Genomic DNA, 25,055 nt, shown 5'->3' with positions numbered 1-25,055 from the left:
CATCCTAGAACCGGCCCTGATTACACCGAGGCAGCACGCGGTTCTCTTCACAGAGCTTAATTACTGTCACTAAATTGTAAGCAAACCTCGGTTCTTCAAACATGCAGTCTATAATGTAATAAAATAAAGAAATGGAGCAATCGCACCCACACTGATTAACAAAGTATGGAGGACAATCAGTTAAATCAGTTCTCTTGGAGTATCTCCTTTAAGTACTGTACATCAGTGTGGGGTGGCAAAACTAACATTTTAGAAAGAGAGCCTGTCTTCTCGTTGTATTGTCCAGGAGGGAGCCCTACCCCCACCCTGGAAGGGCCAAGATGATACCTGAATACTGCATGCCCACCCCTGTGCCCACCCTGGTGGATCCTGTTCCCCCTCTTGTGATGGCTACTGCCCCCCCCCCCCCAGTGAGGGCTCCTGTTCCTGTCCTCCTATGTGGTGGCTGCTGCCCCCCCCGCCGCCCCCATCCCCGTCTGTGATGGCTCCTGTCCCCCCTGTGATGGGTCCTGTCTAAGCCCTGGGTGGCATCTGCCCCAGTCCTGGAATGGCTCCTGCAGCGAGGGTGAAGCTCTTGATGGGCCTCTTCTCAAAAAGGATCAGCTCAAAATTAATATGGAAAGGTGGGCGAGTGAGTAAGTGAAGGGATGGGTGGATGGCTGGATGAATTAGTGAAAAGGTGAATGGGTGAATTAAAGATTGAATAGATGGAGAATGAGAGAGGATGGATGGATGGATGGATTGATGAGTGAGTGGAAGGATGGATGAGAGAAAAGGTAAATAGCTGGATGTATGTGTGGAAGGGTAAAAGGGTGGATGGATGAGTGAAAGGATGGATGAGTGAAAAGGTGGATGATGAGTGAGTGGATGGATGAGTAAAATGATGGCTGGATTGATGAATTGATAAGTGCAAGGGTGAATGGATGGACGGATGAGTGAAAGGGTGGATGTAAGGATGGATGAGTGAGTGAAAGGGAGGGTAGATGGACAAAAGTATGAATAGATGAGTGAAGGAGTGAAAGGATAGATGGATGAGAGAAAGGTTGGATGAGTGATAGGGCAATAGATGGATTCATGAGTGGATGAGTAGATGGATGGGTGGGTGGGTGGATGGAAGGAAGGAAGAAAGGATGGCTAAGTGAAAGGGTCGACGGAGAGAGAAAGGGAAGATGGATGGATGACTGAAAGGGTGGATGGGTGGGTGGAAGGATGAGTGACTGGGTGACTGGATGAGTAAGTGAAAGGATGGCTGGATGGGTAAAAGGCTGGATGGATGAGTGAATGGGTGGATGGGTAGAAGAGTGGATGATTGAGTGTACAGATGGATAGGGTGGATGGATGATGTATGGATGAGTGAAAGGATGGATGGATGGATGATGTATGGATGGGTGAAATGATAGATGGAAGGATACATGATGGATAGGTTTGCAAATGGTTGAATATGTTTGGATATGGCTGGGCTTACTTATATACTATTGCGCTACCTCCTCTGATGTGTCTGTAAAACGTATCTATTGTCCTGAAGTTTTGTCCTGAATTTTGACCTCCTGTCCTGAATTTGTGTCCTGAATTTTGACCCTTTGTCCTGAATTTTTACACTCACCGTCCTGAATTTGCACCAATGCCAGTTGGTCACCCTAGTGTTTGGCTCTAATCACCAGAGTACCGTGGAGCACGTGTGTTTCACTCTCATCTGCAGAGTACCACGTATGACGCGTGTGTTTGACTCTCATCACGCGTATTTGACGCTCATCACCAGAGTACCCTGTAGGATGCGCGTTTGACCCTTGACCCCAGAGTACAGGTCTGCGTCCGGCAGTGCCCAGGTTTCGTCAGTTCAGGTGATTGCGTAATTTCGTGTCTCCTTCCGCCTCCGCCCCCTCGTGGGGCAGCAGAGTCTCGCAGCAGGTGCCGATCGGGGGAACCCCATTTCCTCATGACGCGCCCCCAGGTGCCTTGAGGTACCGGTCCTGCCAGCCCTCGCGGCGCTGGGCGGCTCAGCCAGGGCGCCTAGAGGCGGAGACTGGCGCTGGGCGGGGTGGCGGGGTGGCGGGTGGGCGTGACCTGGCGCCACTTCCCCTATTTAACCCGAGCGGCGGCGACCTGCAGCCTGCATCCTCCGAGCCCGGCACAGAAGCACAGGTAAGGGCGGCGTTGGGGGCGGTGGACCAGTGGGAAGACCCCGTAGGGACTGGCACGGCCGTCATCGAGGGTCACGCGGTTAATACCTCTGAGCAGGGACGAGGCGAGTCTTGCAGGCGCCGGGAGGGGGCGCCATGCACATTCGAAGGAGCACAGTGCACATCAGAGGGGTCACCGTGCCCCTCGTATGCACATCAGAGGGGACACCGTGTACATCAGGGGCGGCACCATGCACCTCACATGCACATCAGAGGGGGCACCATGCACATCCAATGGCGCACCATGCACAACAGAGGGCGCACCACGTGCGCATTAGAGGGGGCACCATGCACCTCACCTGCACATCCGAGGGGGCACCATGCACCTCAGAGGGAGCACCAAGTGCTCATTAGAGGGGGTACCATGCACCTCACATGCACATCAGCGGAGACCCCATATGGGTCTGATGCTAGGAGTGAGACCCCCAGAAACTGTCATAGACCAGGTCTCGTGCACAAGGAGCGAGCCTCCAAAAACCTAAAATATACGAGGTTTGGTGCGCAAGGAGGGAGCTCCCAGGGCTCTCCCTCTGCTGTCCTGGGTGGTGCAGAGCAGGGGCTCTCCCTCTGCTGTCCTGGGTGGTGCAGAGCAGGGGCTCTCCCTCTGCTCTCCTGGGTGGCACAGAGCAGGGGCTCTCCTGGGTGGTGCAGAGCAGGGGCTCTTCCTCTGCTCTCCTGGGTGGTGCAGAGTAGGGGCTCTGCTCTCCTGGGTGGTGCAGAGCAGGGGCTCTCCCTCTGCCCTCCTGGGTGGTGCAGAGCAGGGGCTCTCCCTCTGCCCTCCTGGGTGGTGCAGAGCAGGGGCTCTCCCTCTGCCCTCCTGGGTGGTGCAGAGCAGGGGCTCTCCCTCTGCCCTCCTGGGTGGTGCAGAGCAGGGGCTCTCCCTCTGCTCTCCTGGGTGGTGCAGAGCAGGGGCTCTGCTCTCCTGGGTGGTGCAGAGCAGGGGCTCTTCCTCTGCCCTCCTGGGTGGCGCAGAGCAGGGGCTCTTCCTCTGCCCTCCTGGGTGGTGCAGAGCAGGGGCTCTTCCTCTGCTCTCCTGGGTGGTGCAGAGCAGGGGCTCTGCTCTCCTGGGTGGTGCAGAGCAGGGGCTCTTCCTCTGCCCTCCTGGGTGGTGCAGAGCAGGGGCTCTTCCTCTGCCCTCCTGGGTGGCGCAGAGCAGGGGCTCTTCCTCTGCCCTCCTGGGTGGCGCAGAGCAGGGGCTCTTCCTCTGCCCCCCTGGGTGGCGCAGAGCAGGGGCTCTCCCTCTGCCCTCCTGGGTGGTGCAGAGCAGGGGCTCTTCCCTCTGCTCTCCTGGGTGGTGCAGAGCAGGGGCTCTTCCCTCTGCTCTCCTGGGTGGTGCAGAGCAGGGGCTCTTCCCTCTGCTCTCCTGGGTGGTGCAGAGCCCCTGAGCAGGGGCTCTTCCCTCTGCTCTCCTGGGTGGTGCAGAGCAGGGGCTCTTCCACTGCTCTCCTGGGTGGTGCAGAGCAGGGGCTCTGCTCTCCTGGGTGGTGCAGAGCAGGGGCTCTTCCTCTGCCCTCCTGGGTGGCGCAGAGCAGGGGCTCTCCCTCTGCCCTCCTGGGTGGTGCAGAGCAGGGGCTCTCCCTCTGCCCTCCTGGGTGGTGCAGAGCAGGGGCTCTCCCTCTGCCCTCCTGGGTGGTGCAGAGCAGGGGCTCTCCCTCTGCTCTCCTGGGTGGTGCAGAGCAGGGGCTCTCCCTCTGCCCTCCTGGGTGGCGCAGAGCAGGGGCTCTCCCTCTGCTCTCCTGGGTGGTGCAGAGCAGGGGCTCTCCCTCTGCTCTCCTGGGTGGTGCAGAGCAGGGGCTCTCCCTCTGCTCTCCTGGGTGGTGCAGAGTAGGGGCTCTTCCTCTGCTCCCCTGGGTGGTGCAGAGTAGGGGCTCTTCCTCTGCTCTCCTGGGTGGTGCAGAGCAGGGGCTCTTCCCTCTGCTCTCCTGGGTGGTGCAGAGCAGGGGCTCTTCCTCTGCTCTCCTGGGTGGTGCAGAGCAGGGGCTCTGCTCTCCTGGGTGGTGCAGAGCAGGGGCTCTTCCTCTGCCCTCCTGGGTGGCGCAGAGCAGGGGCTCTCCCTCTGCCCTCCTGGGTGGTGCAGAGTAGGGGCTCTCCCTCTGCCCTCCTGGGTGGTGCAGAGCAGGGGCTCTCCCTCTGCTCTCCTGGGTGGTGCAGAGCAGGGGCTCTCCCTCTGCTCTCCTGGGTGGTGCAGAGTAGGGGCTCTTCCTCTGCTCCCCTGGGTGGTGCAGAGTAGGGGCTCTTCCTCTGCTCCCCTGGGTGGTGCAGAGTAGGGGCTCTTCCTCTGCTCCCCTGGGTGGTGCAGAGTAGGGGCTCTTCCTCTGCTCCCCTGGGTGGTGCAGAGTAGGGGCTCTTCCCCCTCTGCTCTCCTGGGTGGCGCAGAGTAGGGGCTCTTCCCCCTCTGCCCTCCTGGGTGGTGCAGAGCAGGGGCTCTTCCTCTGCCCTCCTGGGTGGCACAGAGTAGGGGCTCTCCTGGGTGGTGCAGAGCAGGGGCTCTCCCTCTGCCCTCCTGGGTGGTGCAGAGCAGGGGCTCTCCCTCTGCTCTCCTGGGTGGCGCAGAGTAGGGGCTCTCCTGGGTGGCGCAGAGTAGGGGCTCTCCTGGGTGGTGCAGAGTAGGGGCTCTCCCTCTGCTCTCCTGGGTGGTGCAGAGTAGGGGCTCTTCCTCTGCTCCCCTGGGTGGTGCAGAGTAGGGGCTCTTCCTCTGCTCTCCTGGGTGGCGCAGAGTAGGGGCTCTTCCCCCTCTGCTCTCCTGGGTGGTGCAGAGCAGGGGCTCTTCCTCTGCCCTCCTGGGTGGCGCAGAGCAGGGGCTCTTCCTCTGCCCTCCTGGGTGGCGCAGAGCAGGGGCTCTTCCTCTGCCCTCCTGGGTGGCGCAGAGCAGGGGCTCTTCCTCTGCCCTCCTGGGTGGCGCAGAGCAGGGGCTCTTCCTCTGCCCTCCTGGGTGGCGCAGAGTAGGGGCTCTCCTGGGTGGTGCAGAGCAGGGGCTCTCCCTCTGCTCTCCTGGGTGGCGCAGAGTAGGGGCTCTCCTGGGTGGTGCAGAGTGGGTCAGAGTAGGGGCTCTCCTGGGTGGTGCAGAGCAGGGGCTCTTCCTCTGCCCTCCTGGGTGGTGCAGAGCAGGGGCTCCATCAGTTCCCCTGATTGATGCAGAGTAGTGGCTCCTCCCATGCTATTGATGTCCTGTTTGTGCCAGGCCCATGGTGAACTGTCTGTCTATTGATCTCCTGTTTGTGCCAGGCCCATGGTGAACTGTCTGTCTATTGATCTCCTGTTTGTGCCAGGCCCATGGTGAACTGGCTTTTGATGTCCTGTTTGTGCCAGGGCCCCCGCTGCGGAATCGCGCCCTTTAAAAAACCTCCAGCCAATCACGGAATCCCTGGGCCTCGGCACTTTACGCAGCTCACACGCCTGCGGAATGTCTGCTCTGTGGCCCTGCTGACGATCACACGTGTGTAAAGTTTTTATTACCTCAGTTTAATTGTCACATTATGATTATAGACCTCATAATGTGCCGAATTTCTTGTTTTTCTACTTTACACCTTGGTTAATTTTACTCCCACTCACTGACACTACTTCCTCTTGAGTGCTGTAGACCGCCGAAAATGGCGATGGCTGTACAAGCATGTACCTTAAGGCACATGCATGTTCTGACTTTAACTTGAGAACACGCATGCAGTTAACTTTGTGAACTGTTTGAGTAGCAAACTTAGCCCCAGATTTACTCGTGTTTTGCGTCAGGTTTGCGTTTCTTCTGTAATGCAAACCCGCAGCGCAGTGATCCCGTGGGGTTCACTATCCAACACAAACCAGGTGTTTCACTCTAGAGTTTCCCAAAGTAACACAAGTTGCACTAAGTGCTGCTGTATGTTACTTTGCGTCAAGGGGTGTTCATGGGTGGCACACGGGTGTTCCCATGCAACAGCTCATGGTTTTGACACCAGTTCCTATCTACAAACATTCCTACACTGCAATGAGCAGAGATGTTTCCATTTCTCCTCGTTTATCCTACTGTATGCAGGGCCGGACTGGCTGTGGTGGGCATCGGGTGTTCATCGGTAGGCTGGAAAGGTAGGGGCTGCTTTGCAGCAGGACTGGCTGTGGCGGGCATCGGGTGTTCATCCGTAGGCTGGAACAGTAGGGGCTGCTTTGCAGCAGGGCCGGACTGGCTGTGGTGGGCATCGGGTGTTCATCGGTAGGCTGGAAAGGTAGGGGCTGTTTTGCAGCTGTGGGGGCCGGACTGGCTGTGGTGGGCATCGGGTGTTTCATCGGTAGGCTGGAAAGGTAGGGGCTGCTTTGCAGCAGGGCCGGACTGGCTGTGGTGGGCATCGGGTGTTTCATCGGTAGGCTGGAAAGGTAGGGGCTGTTTTGCAGCTGTGGGGGCCGGACTGGCTGTGGCAGGCATCGGGTGTTCATCGGTAGGCTGGAAAGGTAGGGGCTGCTTTGCAGCAGGGCCGGACTGGCTGTGGTGAGCATCGGGTGTTCATCGGTAGGCTGGAACAGTAGGGGCTGCTTTGCAGCAGGGCCGGACTGGCTGTAGTGGGCATCGGGTGTTTCATCGGTAGGCTGGAAAGGTAGGGGCTGTTTTTGCAGCAGGGCCGGACTGGCTGTGGTAGGCATCGGGTGTTCATCGGTAGGCTGGAAAGGTAGGGGCTGCTTTGCAGCAGGGCCGGACTGGCTGTGGCGGGCATCGGGTGTTCATCAGTAGGCTGGAAAGGTAGGGGCGGTTTTGCAGCAGGGCCGGACTGGCTGTGGTGGGCATCGGGTGTTCATCGGTAGGCTGGAAAGGTAGGGGCTGTTTTTGCAGCAGGGCCGGACGGGCTGTGGTGGGCATCGGGTGTTTCATCGGTAGGCTGGAAGGTTAGGGGCTGCTTTGCAGCAGGGCCGGACGGGCTGTGGCGGGCATCGGGTGTTCATCGGTAGGCTGGAAGGTTAGGGGCTGCTTTGCAGCAGGGCCGGACGGGCTGTGGCGGGCATCGGGTGTTCATCGGTAGGCTGGAAGGTTAGGGGCTGCTTTGCAGCAGGGCCGGACGGGCTGTGGTGGGCATCGGGTGTTTCATCGGTAGGCTGAAAAGGTAGGGGCTGTTTTTGCAGCAGGGCCGGACTGGCTGTGGTGGGCATCGGGTGTTCATCGGTAGGCTGGAAAGGTAGGGGCTGTTTTTGCAGCTGTGAGGGCCGGTAGCAAAGTCCCTGTACTTGGGGTTGACCGACTTCCAAACAGCTTTCGACCGCGTCGCCAGCTCCAGATTGTGGGAAAAACTAAACCATTGTGGCATCCTGCAATCCTTATTAAATGCTCTTATTGCATTGTACGCCGACACCTGGGTAAAAACACGAGTCTCCACTGGATGGTCAACAACCCTAAAATCAGGACCAACCGAGGCTTGAAGCAAGGGTGCCCACTGGCCCACCGCTCTTCAGTCTGTACCTAGCAGACTTGTTAGAGTGGCTGTCCGCCACCCTGGCATTTCCACCAAAATTCAACCGATGCAATCCGCAGGTGACTCGATTCTCCTCGCCCAAACCCCGGTGGACCTCCAGGGGCCTTTGTCTCGCTGGCCACGTACGGCAAGACAAACACCCTAAAGATTACCATCCCAAAGACCAAGGGGATGATGGTACAAAGACCGCAAGCAGGAACATGCCTCTGGTACATCGAAGGGAGAAGCTATAGAGGGAGCGGCCGCAGACAAGTAGCTGGGAGTCTAGAAAGAGTTCGGCACCCCGTATTACAGCCATGCAAGGAGCAGCCCCTCCCTAGAGGGGGCTTCCTTGAGAATAAGGAAGGCCCTGAATACTCCGGATTTATCGCCGATCATTCATGTAATGGGGGCAACATTCATACCGACAGTAGCCTATGGTGCGATGACCTTCAAAGATAAAATGCTCATATGGCTAGATGGAGCGCAATCCGCCTGTGTTCCCTCTACCTAACTCAACCTCTCATGCCCAGATCCGTGTGGAATATAACCCGTCATGCCCAGATCCGTGTGGAATCTAACCCGGCATCTCAACACCGGATCCTGAAAGCAGGATGTGTAGCCTACTGTGTAAAAACTAAACATGTCCGAGACTCCACACTGAAGAGCTGCCTTTTGGTCCCCGATAAACAGATCCACTTGGAATAAATTTCTAACGCACTGTATGGACACTGTAAGCCCATGAGATCTGGCCAAGCTCGTTACCCACAGGCGTGGCTGCAAAACTGTTCACCAAACTAGCTAAGATCGTGTCAGCTGAACATGTGCTAGCTGTGAAATCTTTCCGGTGGCCGCTGGGTGGCAAAACTTTACGATCGTGACTTTGCCATACTGTTTAACATCTCCCCTGAAGCCTTCAACGAAACCTCATGTAATGAGACTACGCTTTGGTCTAAAGCTTCTGATGGCGTTTAAGTGCGGCCAGCGGTACAAGGAAGACGCGCCCTCCAAGTGCGGCAAAGAGGAAGAAACTCGAATTCACGTCATATGCATTTGTGAGATCTTGCGCCCCTGCACATGTGTCGGCTCCGTCCCACCTGGCGCATCCTTAATGTACAGACCTGCCAGTTCGGACTGGACTGTTCCCATGAGGCACTGGGTCAGACTGGTTTGCATATGGCTGGGTCCAAACTGGAATGGCATGGTGAGCAAAAAAACGATGGATTTAGGCCCAGATCTCTGTACTGGGGTGACTGTATGACCTTGTTCTGCATTCTGTTCATCAACAGTTCTCTTTACAAGAGGCGCTAGAGCAGTGCATGAAGGGTGACTCCGCCCAGTTACCCGCCCGTTTCGTAAATTAAAATCCACGTATGTGATTTTAAGTAATTGTGCAATAAAATCTCTCTTCCAGCCTACTGGTGACTGCTGAACAAATTGCCCGGGCTGCGTTGGGTTCCCAGTCCGGCCCTGTTTGTGTGAGTGGCGCATCATGCGACACGCATATAAAGCAGGAAAAGTGTTAACAGTGTTTCTATTGGAAGTTCCCAATCCAGTAATAACTCTATTCCCTACAGAACGCACAGACCCTTGCACTCTGGCATAAGTGTGTGTGCACTGATGCCCGGCAGCCTAAGGTGTGCAGTGCACGGAGAGAGGAAAACAGAACCATACCTCAGTAGCTGTAGGGCACCTCTCCTGCTCTCGCCCTCCCTCACGCACATCTGCCCTCCCTCACGCACATCTGCCCTCCCTCACGCACATCTGCCCTCCCGCACACACATCTGCCCTCCCGCACACACATCCGCCCTCTCCTTTTCGCGCAGACCTGCTGTCTCCCTTTCACGCACATGTACCCTCCCTCACGCACATCTCCCTCCCTTTCATGTAACGCAGCTCAGCAACTTGGTGTCTTGCGGGAGCACCCCTATTGCCACACAAACGGGAGCTGAGAGAAGTCTGGACAGATTCTGAAGGGGGGAGGGGGCGGGGGGCTGTGCGGCCATAGACCAAGCACGCCCCACATTTAGGTGTGGGGAGGTTGTTGTGTTTTTTTAAACTAGGAGTTGAAAGGTAATTTGGGGTCCCGTTGGGAATTACCGGGAGATGTATCGCGGGGGGGGGGGGGGGGGGAGAAATGGTGGCGTTTATTATACTGCACCCGGCAACGCCCGTTTTTCCGGTCCCCATAATTACTATGTTTTAAAACGACAAACCTGATTTTACATGTTGCGTCAGGACCCTGAAAAGGGCATGCCCCCAGGATCGCCTCATGTATACACCTTCCCTCCCTCCCCCCCCCCCCCCCCCCCCCCCCCCGCGGATCCTTACCACCTGCTCATCTCGGATACGAACTAGCGGCATGAAATCGGAGAGTGCAAAAGGACCTGGTAATTCAGGTTGTGACCATTGCGAGGTACATTACTGGCCACCCCTCAATTCACAGTGAGATGCCTGCCGGAAGTGGTGATTCCGGTACCGGAACCTCCCCTCGGAGGTAGAGGTCCTTGGGATAGAAGCCTGGGTGTCTGCCCCCAGCAGCAAGCTAGATCTGCTGGGAGGGCCTGCTACCCAGGACAGTCTGGCAGTCTGGGGCGTGAGAGACCAGTGCCCATAGCCAGGGCTACTTTAATTATGCGGCAGGAAAAGACCAAACTATGCGGCAGGGTTGACCAACTTGAGCAGCAAGAAAAGGCGCAGTATGCAGCAAAACGTAGCATATTTTGCGTTAGTTTCACCCCGTTATTTTGGACTTTTTACACATATTGGCACCCTCTGGGCAGAGCACTGCCTCTCTCCTGGGCAGATGTTTCACTTCGTTAGTACAATTTTGGCACCAAAATACAGAAATGAACAACAAAGGGGACCAGATAGAAACATTTAATTGTTTTGCTTCAAATCTGCAGATTCTGCTACAGTTGATTATGTGACAAATGCATGCGGCAAATCCACATTGAAGGGGAAACGCAGCTGCGGCAATATTCAATAATTCCAGTGGCCCTGCCTCTAGCCCACCAAGGTGAAAGGACATGTCTAAGAGCACACAGGGAGTGAGGCCTCCTTTCTGGAGCCGGGAATTAAAACCAGGGAGTATCCCGTTACCTCTCTGGCGTTGACTGGCTTGTAAACCCAGCGTTGACTGGCTTGTAAACCCGGAAACGGCCTCCTTTTGGTTGAAACACTGTTCTGGGTTGGATTTCAAGTATTTCCAGGCAGTGGCCTGCAGGCCTCTGAGGTCACTGCTGCCAGGAATGAAAGGGGAGGAGCAGGAGGGGGTCGGAGGCTTGCTCGCCTCTGACGTCACTGCATCCAGGAATAAAAGTGGAGAAGTCGGAGAGCACCAGAGGCGTGTAAGACTCTGACGTCTCCCCTTCCCGGAAGGAAAGGGGCGGAGTCGAAGGAATGAAAGGGGAAAAGGCGGCGCTGTTCGGCTCGTTTCAAGATAGTGAATATTACAGAGGAACCGTGGCTTCTCTCTGCCTCCGGCTGCCCATCACTTGTCTCCCCTCGGTTCTCTGGTGCCCTCTCACCTCCTTGGGGTCAGTCCTTCATAGCTTTAAGAGTAGCCGCAAGGGTTGTGGCTTACGGTGGCCTTGCGCCCGGGGGTCCGTTAATCTTCTCACTACCCCCTTCTCGCTTCCCCTGTGGTGCCCCCCCCCCCCCCCCCCCCCCCAGCGCCTTGACTCTTACTGGTGAGTAGCTGAGCTTAACTAACTTCTGATTTGATGGCCAGTCGCAGTTGTGCAAGCACCGCACCCAGAGGTGTAAACGGCCCCACAAACTTCCCTAGTCTCTTTTTGATCTGGGCCCATCCAGGCGATGATCTCTGCTCCTCGCACTGGCCTGTACAGGGCCCGAGCCTGGGTCACGCTTTGCACCAAACATCGCACCGAGCTGACGGTTCCAGGCAAGATGCATGAAGCCGGCCTCTTTCGCTTGACATGGGGGGCCTCTGCTAGCACCAGGGGGACACTTTAGTGTTCTGGAGTCAGGGGCGTCATGTGGACCAAGTTCTGCTCCATCAGCTTACATTGTGCATTCCTCGGTGCCAGCCTGACTCCATCCAAGCTTTACCTGCTCAGTCCAAGTACCGTTGAAGATTTCCCGCCATCGGTTCTGTATTTGTAGTCTCATGGGTCGATCAGCTCGCAACATCCGTATATATGATGTATTCGGACTCCACAGCGCTGCTGTGGGCACCTCTGGGACCGTGGGTCGCATGTCTCTAGCTGTGGCTGACCTCTTAGCATGCTGTCTGTAGGAAGTGACCCACTCCCGTTCCGGAAGTGTCTTGCGCTGCTGCAGGAGTCAGAAACCTATAGTCAGGCTAACTAAGGACGCCCCCAGGGCACACATCCCACCCGTTTCCGTCGGTCTGTCTGTCTGCCGTCTTCCTTGGTGCCAGAGGTGGATGGGGGGCGATGTAAACCTGTTTGGACCGCCCTACCCCCCCACCTTACAATGTTGTTTCATTACACTGTATATAGGTTGGCGCCCCTCTTCTCGCATTAGCAGACCGTCCAATGGGAGGTGCCCGTGTGTTCCACTTGGCAGCCTTTTCCCCTGTTCTCATAGGACTCGTACCCCCCAGGATGGCTCCCGGCCCAGCCCCCATCCCAACCCACGAAACAATGCTTGACAACCAGCTGTGGGTTAAAAGGGCCATGTTTATTACAAATCATCACACAAACATGACAATATATAAATCATACAATTTGAAACGATATGTATTTATCAAATTCAAACGTTAATCACCATTTTTATTTAAGTTGCCCCTAGCTTCATGCTCCATCCGCAAGTCGGGCAGAACTCAATTTATTTACACGAAGAACGTTGTCTATTGCTCCAGCACTAAGGGGCCTTTTGGCTCGCGTCCCCCCAACCAACTGAGAACCACGCAAGGCGCAACCCACCTGCGTCCTTGAGGGGTGAGCCCCTGTCATCTGGTCTAGGTCCGCCACCTGAGGGGACCACCCCTCCACCACCAGGCTGCTCATAGGGAATAACCAGGGGCGGAAGCCCCATGCCCTAGTTTTAAACTGGCGCCCTTGCCCCCAGCCGGTGTCCCGTTCTCTCTGGGGTGAGCTTACTGTCTCTCCACCTCAGTGCTGGCCTAAGGAGTATGCAGGAGGACTCACTCCCCTTAACAATGTAAAGGCAATTTATGTGGCCTCTTTACCGCCGCTCTCTAATCTATATCCAACACCTCCCCAATCTCTATCCTTAGGGACGGGTGGGTGGGAGATTAACGGAGCCCCCTGCAATCCGAGGCCGGCGCAGAAAGAAAGAGAGGGCGAGGACAAGGGCCAGTTGCCCTAAATAGGCCTTCGCCCCCTCCCCCCTCCCCTGGGAGTGCCGGCTCCGGCCGGAAGTGACGTCACGTTGCTGACCCGGAAGTAGTTGATGCTGCCGTCCCGTTTACTACTTCGGCCACCAGGGGGGGCATGCCCGGGCGCCCGGGGGGCCGAGTCCTAAGTGCGCGCTTCATTATATTTTGCGCTTGTCATTCTTGCCCAGCCGGGGCACCGCCTGCTGGAGAGGAGTGTCCATGCAACAGAACCCCCGTCAGTGGAATTTCCAGCCCACCTTTGCCCTATTCCCTCTTTGAATAGATAATTTAATTCTGCTCTGCTCACCCGCCCGCATCCGTGCCAAGAGAGTAGTTTATCCATCTCCACCAACGCCCTCTGTGGCACCTCTTACCCGCACCCTGTAGAACATGAGGATATCTCCGCGGGAAAACCAGTTTTGCCACTTTACCCATCCCTGATAACTGTAGCGTGTTGACGGGGCCCGGAGACCACCCCGGACTCTCCTCATGTTTAATTTGGGGGGGACCAGTGGCCTCCACTCCTCTGTCACTGCTTCTGGGCATGAAAGGGGACAAGGCAGAGGGGACCAGTGGCCTCCACGCCTCTGATGTCACTGCTTCTGGGAATGAAAGGGGACAAGGCAGAGGGGACCAGTGGCCTCCACGCCTCTGATGTCACTGCTTCTGGGAATGAAAGGGGACAAGGCAGAGGGGACCAGTGGCCTCCACGCCTCTGATGTCACTGGTTCAAAGGGGACAAGGCAGAGGGGACCAGTGGCCTCCACTCCTGATGTCACTGGTTCAAAGGGGACAAGGCGGAGGGTACCAGTGGCCTCCATGCCTCTGTCACTGCTTCTGGGAATGAAAGGGGACAAGGCGGAGGGGACCAGTGGCCTCCACGTCTGTCACTGGTTCAAAGGGGACAAGGCGGAGGGGCCCAGTGGCCTCCACGCCTCTGATGTCACTGCTTCCGGAGTGAAAGGGGACAAGGTGGAGGAGACCAGTGAGTACCACTCTATGTAATCATAAATGCCTTTGTGAATTGGCCCCAAAATGTCCAACTTCCTAAGTGTAAGGAGGCCACAGCCCTTTTTAGGTCTCGCCTATGCAGCACTTGTGCTGTTTTTTCGAGACCTGCTGTATTCAGGTATGGACTTGAAGCCGCGCCTACTTTCCGCCCATCTTTTAATTGGCTCCTGTCACTGTTCTTTGAAAATAGTGGCTCTTCATTGATCTTTAAGGACACTCCTAGGACCAGACTGGGACAAATATTGACTTGGGCACCAAAATAAAAGTGGCCCACATTAGCAAAGCATATTGTTAAATATATGGGAAATAAACAATAATAAAACCTGGCACGCCTGGCCATAAAATTGCTAGAAAACTGCCCAGTGATCTGTCAGACCCGTCTAGCGGGCACCTCCTGGTTTTCCTATGGTCTGACCCTCGACACACTCCTCTTGGTACCCCTCATTCAGCCCATGTTTTTGATTATCTATATCTAGAGCAGCCTAACTCCGGTCCCACAGACACTAGCCAGATTTTGTAGGCAGTCCACTTCATTTTGCGCCCCCAGTGCACACATAGGAGCAGTGACCACGCTGGGGCATCTGCTGAGGGTTGGAGTCTGTGATCGTGTCCAGACCCCCTGTGATTCAATCAACGGTTGGCTCCTGGTGGCCTCCGAGGCGGATCTTGGAGGAAGAGGAAGCGAGTCACTTGGCGCAGTGCCTGAGCTGTGCCTGGGTTTACAGATCTGTGCTGGAGGTGCCGGGGATTCAAGCCTTGTTCATGACCCGGGGAGGCCACGCCCACTCTGCTCTCCATTGCTGTGAGCTAGGTTCATGCTCTACACATACCAGCACATGCAAACATACATGATCACCTTCTCCTCCATGCCCCACGCCTCCTCATCACTGCGAGTGGCGTGTTATTTCTTGCAAACGCAGGGCCTCATTTACATTGCTTTGGCGTAGGGCAGCGCTGCAAGTCTTTTTGCTGCGCTGCCCCATGACATCGCAAGGGCAGGAAAGCACCATATTTACAAGATCTGGTGCAACTGTTCTACACAACATTAGATAATAAATAGTGATTTAAAAACAAAGGAATAACAGATCAAAACAGATTTCATTGCAGCAATTAATGAGAAATAAGATAAACCTATCTTATTCTAACAAGGGAATTTCTAAATAGAGATGGCAAATATGTTATTATCGTGAACAGATAGTAATAAAGAGAACCCAGGTATACAAAATAAATATGAATATTATAAAAACATATGAAGATCGTACACAAGTCGAATTGCTGGTAAAAAAAGAACAGAGAATGAAAGGGGAAATGGAGAGCAGGAAAAGATGGGGGGGGGGGGAAAGTAAAGGGAAGAAAGAGGTGGGGATGTCTCCTTCAATTGTAACAAATAGTTCTAAAGTAGAGTCCAACAGATACTGAGCTGTTAATCCCTGCGAGGGCAAACTAACGTCGGGGTCCAGTGAGCGCCATCCATTGCTGGGAATAATGCTTCTCTGCAATAAGTGTTATCGCCATGAAGATAAGGTTCCCCCATGCCCACCAAGTATGATAGGATAGGAGACGAAAAGATTTCCATTCTGTTGAGATCACTTTAACCGCCATGGATATAAGCGAGTCCAGGGGCTGCATCGGTACCGTCCAGGGGTGAAGGAGAAGTTGAAGCCCAAGGGCCCAAGAAGATCAAAGGCAAAGAAAGCGCCAACGATAGATTACGGATGAGTGAAGATTGTTTCCGTATTAAATCCCAATACGATTGTAATCGAGTGCATTCAAAAAGCATATGTTGATGAGTACCTGGTCACAAATTACAATTCCAACAAAGATCCCTATCCCCTCGTTTCCATTTATGTAAACGAGCAGTGGTCCAATGAAGGAGATTTAAAGTTAAAAAAATTAGATTGAATAAGAGAAGGTGCAATTTTATTATGTAGAGAACTTCCCAATGATTTGCGGGTCTCTTGTGAAATATGTTTAAAAACGTCGGGTTCAAAATGGCGAGACCGTTTATCATAAGTAACTGTTCTGCATTCTTTCAGCCAGCGCTGGCGCCCAATTTGGTGCCTAGCGCCAATGCAGGCCTCTATGCGGTGTGGTGCGAGTGTAGTTGGCAGGATTTATTATGTGCAGGAAGGGGCACCTTCCACCACAAAACAACCCCTAGAGGCAGGTTCCTCTTTCTATGTGTGCTGCAGAGTGCACATGTTCTGGTCCCAGAAATGGGAATGACCCCCCCTCCCCCTCCCCCACGCACCCCCAACAGAGCCGGTCTCCTGACCTTACGAAGGGACAGCTGCTTCGCCAGTGAGCAGGTCTGCGATTCGGCCCATAGCGCCACGAAGCCCTGTGAGGTGTGTGCGCGTGGCAGAGATGGACACGTGCAGAGTTGGCCCTGTGGTGGCACTCGTTTACAGTTACTCGCGGGTGGGCAAAAAGATGGATGAATGAATAGACTATGTAGAGCAGATGATATCCCTTGTGTAAACTAGAAAACACAAGCATTGACAACGCCAACACATTTGTCTTTAGAGCGCGAGAGAACGCAAAGTGCATTTAAGCATCAGTATTTCGGGTTTCACCACAGTCCTCGTGGAGCGCGGCAGGCTCCCGGGCACCCCCGGCTGGGCTGTGGGCTGTGCAGCCAGTGCGGGGGCGCCTCTGACCATAGCAAGGCACACTTGTAACTTGTACCTCATGTATCAGTACTGTTCCTATTGTGAAGCGCTCTGACACCTTCGGGTAAAGTCCGCGCTATATAAAAACGCATAAAATAATTTTTTTAAAAGATTAAAAAAACCCGCCCCAGAGTGCGGGAAGAGCACGCCCTGATGACGGGCAGTGTCCCTGGGGCAGCACCGAGCCACCCCCGGGCCCAGTTCACACCGGGATTTGTGCAACGCGGTGCCGCGGTGAGTGAGCCACCTGGGAACACACCCCCTCCACCCCCGGGCACAGCTCACACCGGGGTTTCCTGAATTTAAACTCCATTTGTGCAATATTATGCTATTGGCAGGTAGCCACACGGGGAACGCCCCGCCCCAGAGGCGGGCAGACCGGTTCCTGGGCCCTCGGCGTGACCCAGCTTCCTTCAGAATACCCATCATTACATCACCGGTGGAATAAACAACCCGGAAGGAGCTGCAGATTCATAGTGCCCTCAGTGAATGGGAGGGGCGGGGCTTACCCTGACCCTGTGGGCACACACTGCCAGTCTGGCCTCGCCCCGCACCCATCCGTAGCAGGAAGTGCAAGGCTCACCCTGACCCTCTGCAGTCTGGGCACACTCTGCCAGCCAGGCCTCGCCCCTCACGGCCTCCCCCATCACTGGCAGGAGGGGCAGGGCTCCCCGTCCTGGACGGAGGGGCGTCGGGCTGAACCTGACCCTCTGGGCACACTGCCAGTTAGGTCTCGCTACGCGCCCATCACTAGCAGGACGGGGACAGGAGGGGCAGAGCTTGCCCTGATCCTCTGGGCATTCACTGCCAGTCTGGCCTCGCCCCGCACACATCACTAGCAGGAGGGGAAGGGCTCCCGGTCCTGGACTGAGGGGCGCCGGGCTCACCCTGACCCTCTGAGCACACACTGCCAGTCTGGCCTCGCCCCGCACCCATCCGTAGCAGGAGGGGCAAGGCTCACCCTGATCCTGTGGGCACACTGACAGCCTGGCCTCGCCTCGCACCCATCACCAGCCGAACGGGGGCAGGAGGGGCACTCTGCACTCCAGAGTTTCCCGGAAGTAGTGTGCAGCCGAAATCCAGCCGGAAGAATTTATACTCTGCTGAGCCCCAAGCCTTGGAGAGTGCTGAGGAACCCTGCGAGTATTTATTTATTTATGTGTATATATATATGAGGAAGATCTTACCATACATGCCAGCATGTTGGAAGAGGAAGGGGGAGATTTAAAAAACATCATCCTGAGAATGTCTTTCTCCCATTGACTTCTATTGTGGCTGCACGGGGTCTATTGGCGTGTATGGGATTTGCACGTCTGCTGCTGCGGGATCGGATAGCAGACATTGAAACAGAAGCTTTTTCCACACCTGTCAAGCGGACATAGAAATCGCTGTGCCAGGCAGAGGGCGCGTGGCATAAGTGTTGTGCACTGGCCTGCAGGATCAGGTTCCTGGCAGTGCATACTCCGAGTAACACGAGGCCAGCCCCTCCCATCTGAAGCCCCCGAGCAGTCGGGTTTGGGCCTGTAGGAATCGGAGGCGGGAGGCTAGCCTTGACATCGGTACTTTCCCGCCGGAACCGGGAGGGCTCGATGTATGCATTACCCAAAGATGCTAGAGCGCTTTACAGTAGACATGTTTGTAACATGGAAGTTAGTTACAATATTACAAAGGAATCATTACAGAAACAAGTACAAGAGGTGTGTCCAGGAGTGAAAAGGGAGAGCCGAGTATGTCTGCACCAGCATTTGGTAACAAATAATGTCTTCGCTAAAATCTTGTTGTAGTGGGCTTTCAAGTCCGTTTTGAAAGTCCAGACAGCCAAGATGCAACAGGTCTGATGTGGCCAAACCCCTACAGGGTCCTAAGAGTCCTCTGTATACTCTCGGAGTAAAGAAACGGACAAAACCTACACAAACTCTGCTTTAAGGCCGGAAAACGCGGACCCACCATGTGGTGGCATGCATCCTCATCGGGTTCCTCCGCGCACCACTCACGACGGGCTACAACTCTCTCAAAACTGCAGATGAGCTCTGCTAGTGTGCCCATGCGGCTCTCCCTACGCCAGTTGTGTGTGGGGGTGAAGGACAGCGGAGTGTAATCATTAAAAGTGATTTAGCTGTTGGCCACGCCCTATTATTGGGGCAGCGTTTGTTCTCCGTTTTACATCTGTATTTAGCTTTCTTGCAGTGTCAAGGCTCAGTTAAGGTCTTGAGGACTGGCATACAGCTGTAAGTAGGACTGGCATACAGCTGTAAGTAGGACTGGCATACAGCTGTAAGTAGGACTGGCATACAGCTGTAAGTAGGACTGGCATACAGCTGTTAGTAGGACTGGCATACACCTGCTAGTAGGGTTAGTAGGACTGGCATACAGCTTTACTAGGACTGGCATACACCTGCTAGTAGGGTTAGTAGGACTGGCATACAGCTTTACTAGGACTGGCATACACCTGCTAGTAGGGTTAGTAGGACTGGCATGCAGCTGTTTGTAGGACTGGCATGCAGCTGTTTGTAGGACTGGCATGCAGCTGTTAGTAGGACTGGCATACAGCTGTTAGTAGGACTGGCATACAGTTGTAAGTAGGACTGGCATACAGTTGTAAGTAGGACTGGCATACAGCTGTAAGTAGGACTGGCATACAGCTGTTAGTAGGACTGGCATACACCTGCTAGTAGGGTTAGTAGGACTGGCATACAGCTTTACTAGGACTGGCATACACCTGCTAGTAGGGTTAGTAGGACTGGCATACAGCTTTACTAGGACTGGCATACACCTGCTAGTAGGGTTAGTAGGACTGGCATGCAGCTGTTTGTAGGACTGGCATGCAGCTGTTTGTAGGACTGGCATGCAGCTGTTTGTAGGACTGGCATGCAGCTGTTTGTAGGACTGGCATGCAGCTGTTTGTAGGACTGGCATGCAGCTGTTTGTAGGACTGGCATGCAGCTGTTGCAGCTGTTTGTAGGACTGGCATACAGCTGTTAGTAGGACTGGCATACACCTCTTAGGGTCAGTAGGACTGGCATGCAGCTGTTTGTAGGACTGGCTTGCAGCTGTTTCTAGGACTGGCATGCAGCTGTTTGTAGGACTGGCATGCAGCTGTTGCAGCTGTTTGTAGGACTGGCATGCAGCTACTTGTAGGACTGGCATGCAGCTGTTGCAGCTGTTTGTAGGACTGGCATACAGCTGTTAGTAGGACTGGCATACACCTCTTAGGGTCAGTAGGACTGGCATGCAGCTGTTTGTAGGACTGGCATGCAGCTGTTTGTAGGACTGGCATGCAGCTGTTTGTAGGACTGGCATGCAGCTGTTTGTAGGACTGGCATGCAGCTGTTAGTAAGACTGGCATACACCTGCTAGTAGGGTTAGTAGGACTGGCATACAGCTGTTACTAGGACTGGCATACACCTGCTAGTAGGGTTAGTAGGACTGGCATGCAGCTGTTTGTAGGACTGGCATGCAGCTGTTTGTAGGACTGGCATGCAGCTGTTTGTAGGACTGGCATGCAGCTGTTTGTAGGACTGGCATGCAGCTGTTTGTAGGACTGGCATACCGCTGTTTGTAGGACTGGCATACTGCTGTTTGTAGGACTGGCATACCGCTGTTTGTAGGACTGGCTTACCGCTGTTTGTAGGACTGGCATACCGCTGTTTGTAGGACTGGCATACCGCTGTTTGTAGGACTGGCATACCGCTGTTTGTAGGACTGGCATACCGCTGTTTGTAGGACTGGCATACCGCCGTTTGTAGGACTGGCATACCGCCGTTTGTAGGACTGGCATACCGCCGTTTGTAGGACTGGCATACCGCCGTTTGTAGGACTGGCATACCGCCGTTTGTAGGACTGGCATGCAGCTGTTTGTAGGACTGGCATGCAGCTGTTTGTAGGACTGGCATGCAGCTGTTTGTAGGACTGGCATGCAGCTGTTTGTAGGACTGGCATGCAGCTGTTTGTAGGACTGGCATGCAGCTGTTAGTAAGACTGGCATACACCTGCTAGTAGGGTTAGTAGGACTGGCATACAGCTGTTACTAGGACTGGCATACACCTGCTAGTAGGGTTAGTAGGACTGGCATGCAGCTGTTTGTAGGACTGGCATGCAGCTGTTTGTAGGACTGGCATGCAGCTGTTTGTAGGACTGGCATGCAGCTGTTTGTAGGACTGGCATACCGCTGTTTGTAGGACTGGCATACTGCTGTTTGTAGGACTGGCATACTGCTGTTTGTAGGACTGGCATACTGCTGTTTGTAGGACTGGCATACCGCTGTTTGTAGGACTGGCATACCGCTGTTTTTAGGACTGGCATACCGCTGTTTGTAGGACTGGCATACCGCTGTTTGTAGGACTGGCATACCGCTGTTTGTAGGACTGGCATACCGCTGTTTGTAGGACTGGCATACCGCTGTTTGTAGGACTGGCATACCGCCGTTTGTAGGACTGGCATACCGCTGTTTGTAGGACTGGCATACCGCTGTTTGTAGGACTGGCATACCGCTGTTTGTAGGACTGGCATACCGCCGTTTGTAGGACTGGCATACCGCCGTTTGTAGGACTGGCATACCGCTGTTTGTAGGACTGGCATACCGCTGTTTGTAGGACTGGCATACAGCTGTTAGTAGGACTGGCATACACCTCTTAGGGTCAGTAGGACTGGCATACAGCTGATCGGCATGGCATACAGCTGTTTGTAGGACTGCCATACAGCTGTTTGTAGGACTGCCATACAGCTGTTTGTAGGACTGCCATGCAGCTGTTTGTAGGACTGCCATACGGCTGTTTGTAGGACTGCCATACAGCTGTTTGTAGGGTTAGTGGGACTGGCATACACCTCTTAGTGGGACTGGCATACTGCTGTTTGTAGGAATGGCATACACCTTTTAGTAGGCTTAGTGGCACTGGCATTCAGCTGATAGTAGGACTGGCATGCAGCTGTTAGTAGGACTGGCATGCAGCTGTTAGTAGGACTGGCATGCAGCTGTTAGTAGGACTGGCATGCAGCTGTTAGTAGGACTGGCATACAGCTGTTAGTAGGACTGGCATACACCTCTTAGGGTCAGTAGGACTGGCATACAGCTGTTTGTAGGACTGGCATACAGCTGTTTGTAGGACTGGCATACAGCTGTTTGTAGGACTGGCATGCAGCTGTTTGTAGGACTGGCATGCAGCTGTTTGTAGGACTGGCATGCAGCTGTTTGTAGGACTGGCATACAGCTGTTTGTAGGACTGGCATGCAGCTGTTTGTAGGACTGGCATGCAGCTGTTTGTAGGACTGGCATACAGCTGTTTGTAGGACTGGCATACAGCTGTTTGTAGGACTGGCATACAGCTGTTAGTAGGACTGGCATACAGCTGTTAGTAGGACTGGCATACAGCTGTTAGTAGGACTGGCATACACCTCTTAGGGTCAGTAGGACTGGCATACAGCTGTTTGTAGGACTGGCATACAGCTGTTTGTAGGACTGGCATACAGCTGTTTGTAGGACTGGCATACAGCTGTTTGTAGGACTGGCATGCAGCTGTTTGTAGGACTGGCATGCAGCTGTTTGTAGGACTGGCATGCAGCTGTTAGTAGGACTGGCATACAGCTGTTAGTAGGACTGGCATACAGCTGTTAGTAGGACTGGCATACAGCTGTTAGTAGGACTGGCATACACCTCTTAGGGTCAGTAGGACTGGCATACAGCTGTTTGTAGGACTGGCATACAGCTGTTTGTAGGACTGGCATGCAGCTGTTTGTAGGACTGGCATGCAGCTGTTTGTAGGACTGGCATGCAGCTGTTAGTAGGACTGGCATGCAGCTGTTAGTAGGACTGGCATGCAGCTGTTAGTAGGACTGGCATACAGCTGTTAGTAGGACTGGCATACAGCTGTTAGTAGGACTGGCATACACCTCTTAGGGTCAGTAGGACTGGCATACAGCTGTTTGTAGGACTGGCATTCAGCTGATAGTAGGACTGGCATTCAGCTGATAGTAGGACTGGCATTCAGCTGATAGTAGGACTGGCATTCAGCTGATAGTAGGACTGGCATGCAGCTGATAGTAGGACTGGCATACAGCTGTTAGTAGGACTGGCATACAGCTGTTAGTAGGACTGGCATACAGCTGTTTGTATGGCATACAGCTGTTTGTATGGCATACAGCTGTTAGTAGGACTGGCATACAGCTGTTAGTAGGACTGGCATACAGTTGTAAGTAGGACTGGCATACAGTTGTAAGTAGGACTGGCATGCAGCTGTTAGTAGGACTGGCATACAGCTGTTAGTAGGACTGGCATACACCTCTTAGGGTCAGTAGGACTGTCATTCAGCTGTTTGTAGGACTGTCATTCAGCTGTTTGTAGGACTGTCATTCAGCTGTTTGTAGGACTGTCATTCAGCTGTTTGTAGGACTGTCATTCAGCTGTTAGTAGAACTGTCATTCAGCTGTTAGTAGGACTGTCATTCAGCTGTTAGTAGGACTGGCATACAGCTGTTAGTAGGACTGGCATACAGCTGTTAGTAGGACTGGCATGCAGCTGTTAGTAGGACTGGCATGCAGCTGTTAGTAGGACTGGCATGCAGCTGTTAGTAGGACTGGCATACAGCTGTTAGTAGGACTGGCATGCAGCTGTTAGTAGGACTGGCATGCAGCTGTTAATAGGACTGGCATGCAGCTGTTAATAGGACTGGCATACAGCTGTTAGTAGGACTGGCATACAGCTGTTAGTAGGACTGGCATACAGCTGTTAGTAGGACTGGCATACACCTCTTAGGGTCAGTAGGACTGGCATTCAGCTGTTTGTAGGACTGGCATTCAGCTGTTTGTAGGACTGGCATTCAGCTGATAGTAGGACTGGCATTCAGCTGATAGTAGGACTGGCATTCAGCTGATAGTAGGACTGGCATGCAGCTGTTAGTAGGACTGGCATGCAGCTGTTAGTAGGACTGGCATACAGCTGTTAGTAGGACTGGCATACAGCTGTTTGTATGGCATACAGCTGTTTGTATGGCATACAGCTGTTAGTAGGACTGGCATACAGCTGTTAGTAGGACTGGCATACAGCTGTTAGTAGGACTGGCATACAGTTGTAAGTAGGACTGGCATACAGTTGTAAGTAGGACTGGCATGCAGCTGTTAGTAGGACTGGCATACAGCTGTTAGTAGGACTGGCATACACCTCTTAGGGTCAGTAGGACTGTCATTCAGCTGTTTGTAGGACTGTCATTCAGCTGTTTGTAGGACTGTCATTCAGCTGTTTGTAGGACTGTCATTCAGCTGTTAGTAGGACTGTCATTCAGCTGTTAGTAGGACTGGCATACAGCTGTTAGTAGGACTGGCATACAGCTGTTAGTAGGACTGGCATACAGCTGTTAGTAGGACTGGCATACAGCTGTTAGTAGGACTGGCATACAGCTGTTTGTATGGCATGCAGCTGTTTGTATGGCATACAGCTGTTTGTATGGCATACAGCTGTTTGTATGGTATACAGCTGTTTGTATGGCATACAGCTGTTTGTATGGCATACAGCTGTTTGTAGGACTGGCATACAGCTGTTTGTAGGACTGGCATACAGCTGTTTGTAGGACTGGCATACAGCTGTTTGTAGGACTGGCATACAGCTGTTTGTAGGACTGGCATACAGCTGTTTGTAGGACTGGCATACAGCTGTTTGTAGGACTGGCATACAGCTGTTTGTAGGACTGGCATACAGCTGTTTGTAGGACTGGCATACAGCTGTTTGTAGGGCATACAGCTGTTTGTATGGCATACAGCTGTTTGTATGGCATACAGCTGTTTGTAGGACTGGCATACAGCTGTTTGTAGGACTGGCATACAGCTGTTTGTATGGCATGCAGCTGTTAGTAGGACTGGCATACAGCTGTTAGTAGGACTGGCATACAGCTGTTAGTAGGACTGGCATACAGCTGTTAGTAGGACTGGCATACAGCTGTTTGTATGGCATGCAGCTGTTTGTATGGCATGCAGCTGTTTGTATGGCATGCAGCTGTTTGTATGGCATACAGCTGTTAGTAGGACTGGCATACAGCTGTTAGTAGGACTGGCATACAGCTGTTAGTAGGACTGGCATACAGCTGTTTGTATGGCATACAGCTGTTTGTATGGCATACAGCTGTTTGTATGGCATACAGCTGTTTGTAGGACTGGCATACAGCTGTTTGTAGGACTGGCATACAGCTGTTTGTAGGACTGGCATACAGCTGTTTGTAGGACTGGCATACAGCTGTTTGTAGGACTGGCATACAGCTGTTAGTATGGCATACAGCTGTTTGTATGGCATACAGCTGTTTGTATGGCATACAGCTGTTTGTAGGACTGGCATACAGCTGTTTGTAGGACTGGCATACAGCTGTTTGTATGGCATGCAGCTGTTTGTATGGCATACAGCTGTTTGTATGGCATACAGCTGTTTGTATGGCATACAGCTGTTTGTAGGACTGGCATACAGCTGTTTGTAGGACTG

General features: G+C 53.8%; 1 protein-coding gene across 2 annotated transcripts in view; it reads left to right on the top strand.

The window, feature by feature from the left end:
* The first annotated feature begins 1,863 nt into the window (after window positions 1–1,863).
* The window catches only part of ASS1 (argininosuccinate synthase 1), a 315,060-nt gene continuing 291,868 nt past the window's right edge, over window positions 1,864–25,055 (top strand). The window contains exon 1 of one of the 2 annotated variants that reach the window (XM_085613969.1): window positions 1,864–2,142. The gene's annotated coding sequence lies outside the window, so the exon portion shown is untranslated. Of the gene's footprint in view, window positions 2,143–17,153; window positions 17,741–25,055 lie in introns of those variants that run through there. The other variant, XM_085613970.1, reaches the window with a different exon arrangement.

The sequence above is a fragment of the Triturus cristatus genome, chromosome 1_2 (assembly GCF_964204655.1).
Source record: "Triturus cristatus chromosome 1_2, aTriCri1.1, whole genome shotgun sequence".
In the NCBI taxonomy this organism is placed as follows: domain Eukaryota; kingdom Metazoa; phylum Chordata; class Amphibia; order Caudata; family Salamandridae; genus Triturus; species Triturus cristatus.
The sequence above is the reverse complement of the archived record's forward strand: the minus strand, read 5'-3'. Positions and strand labels throughout refer to the sequence as shown.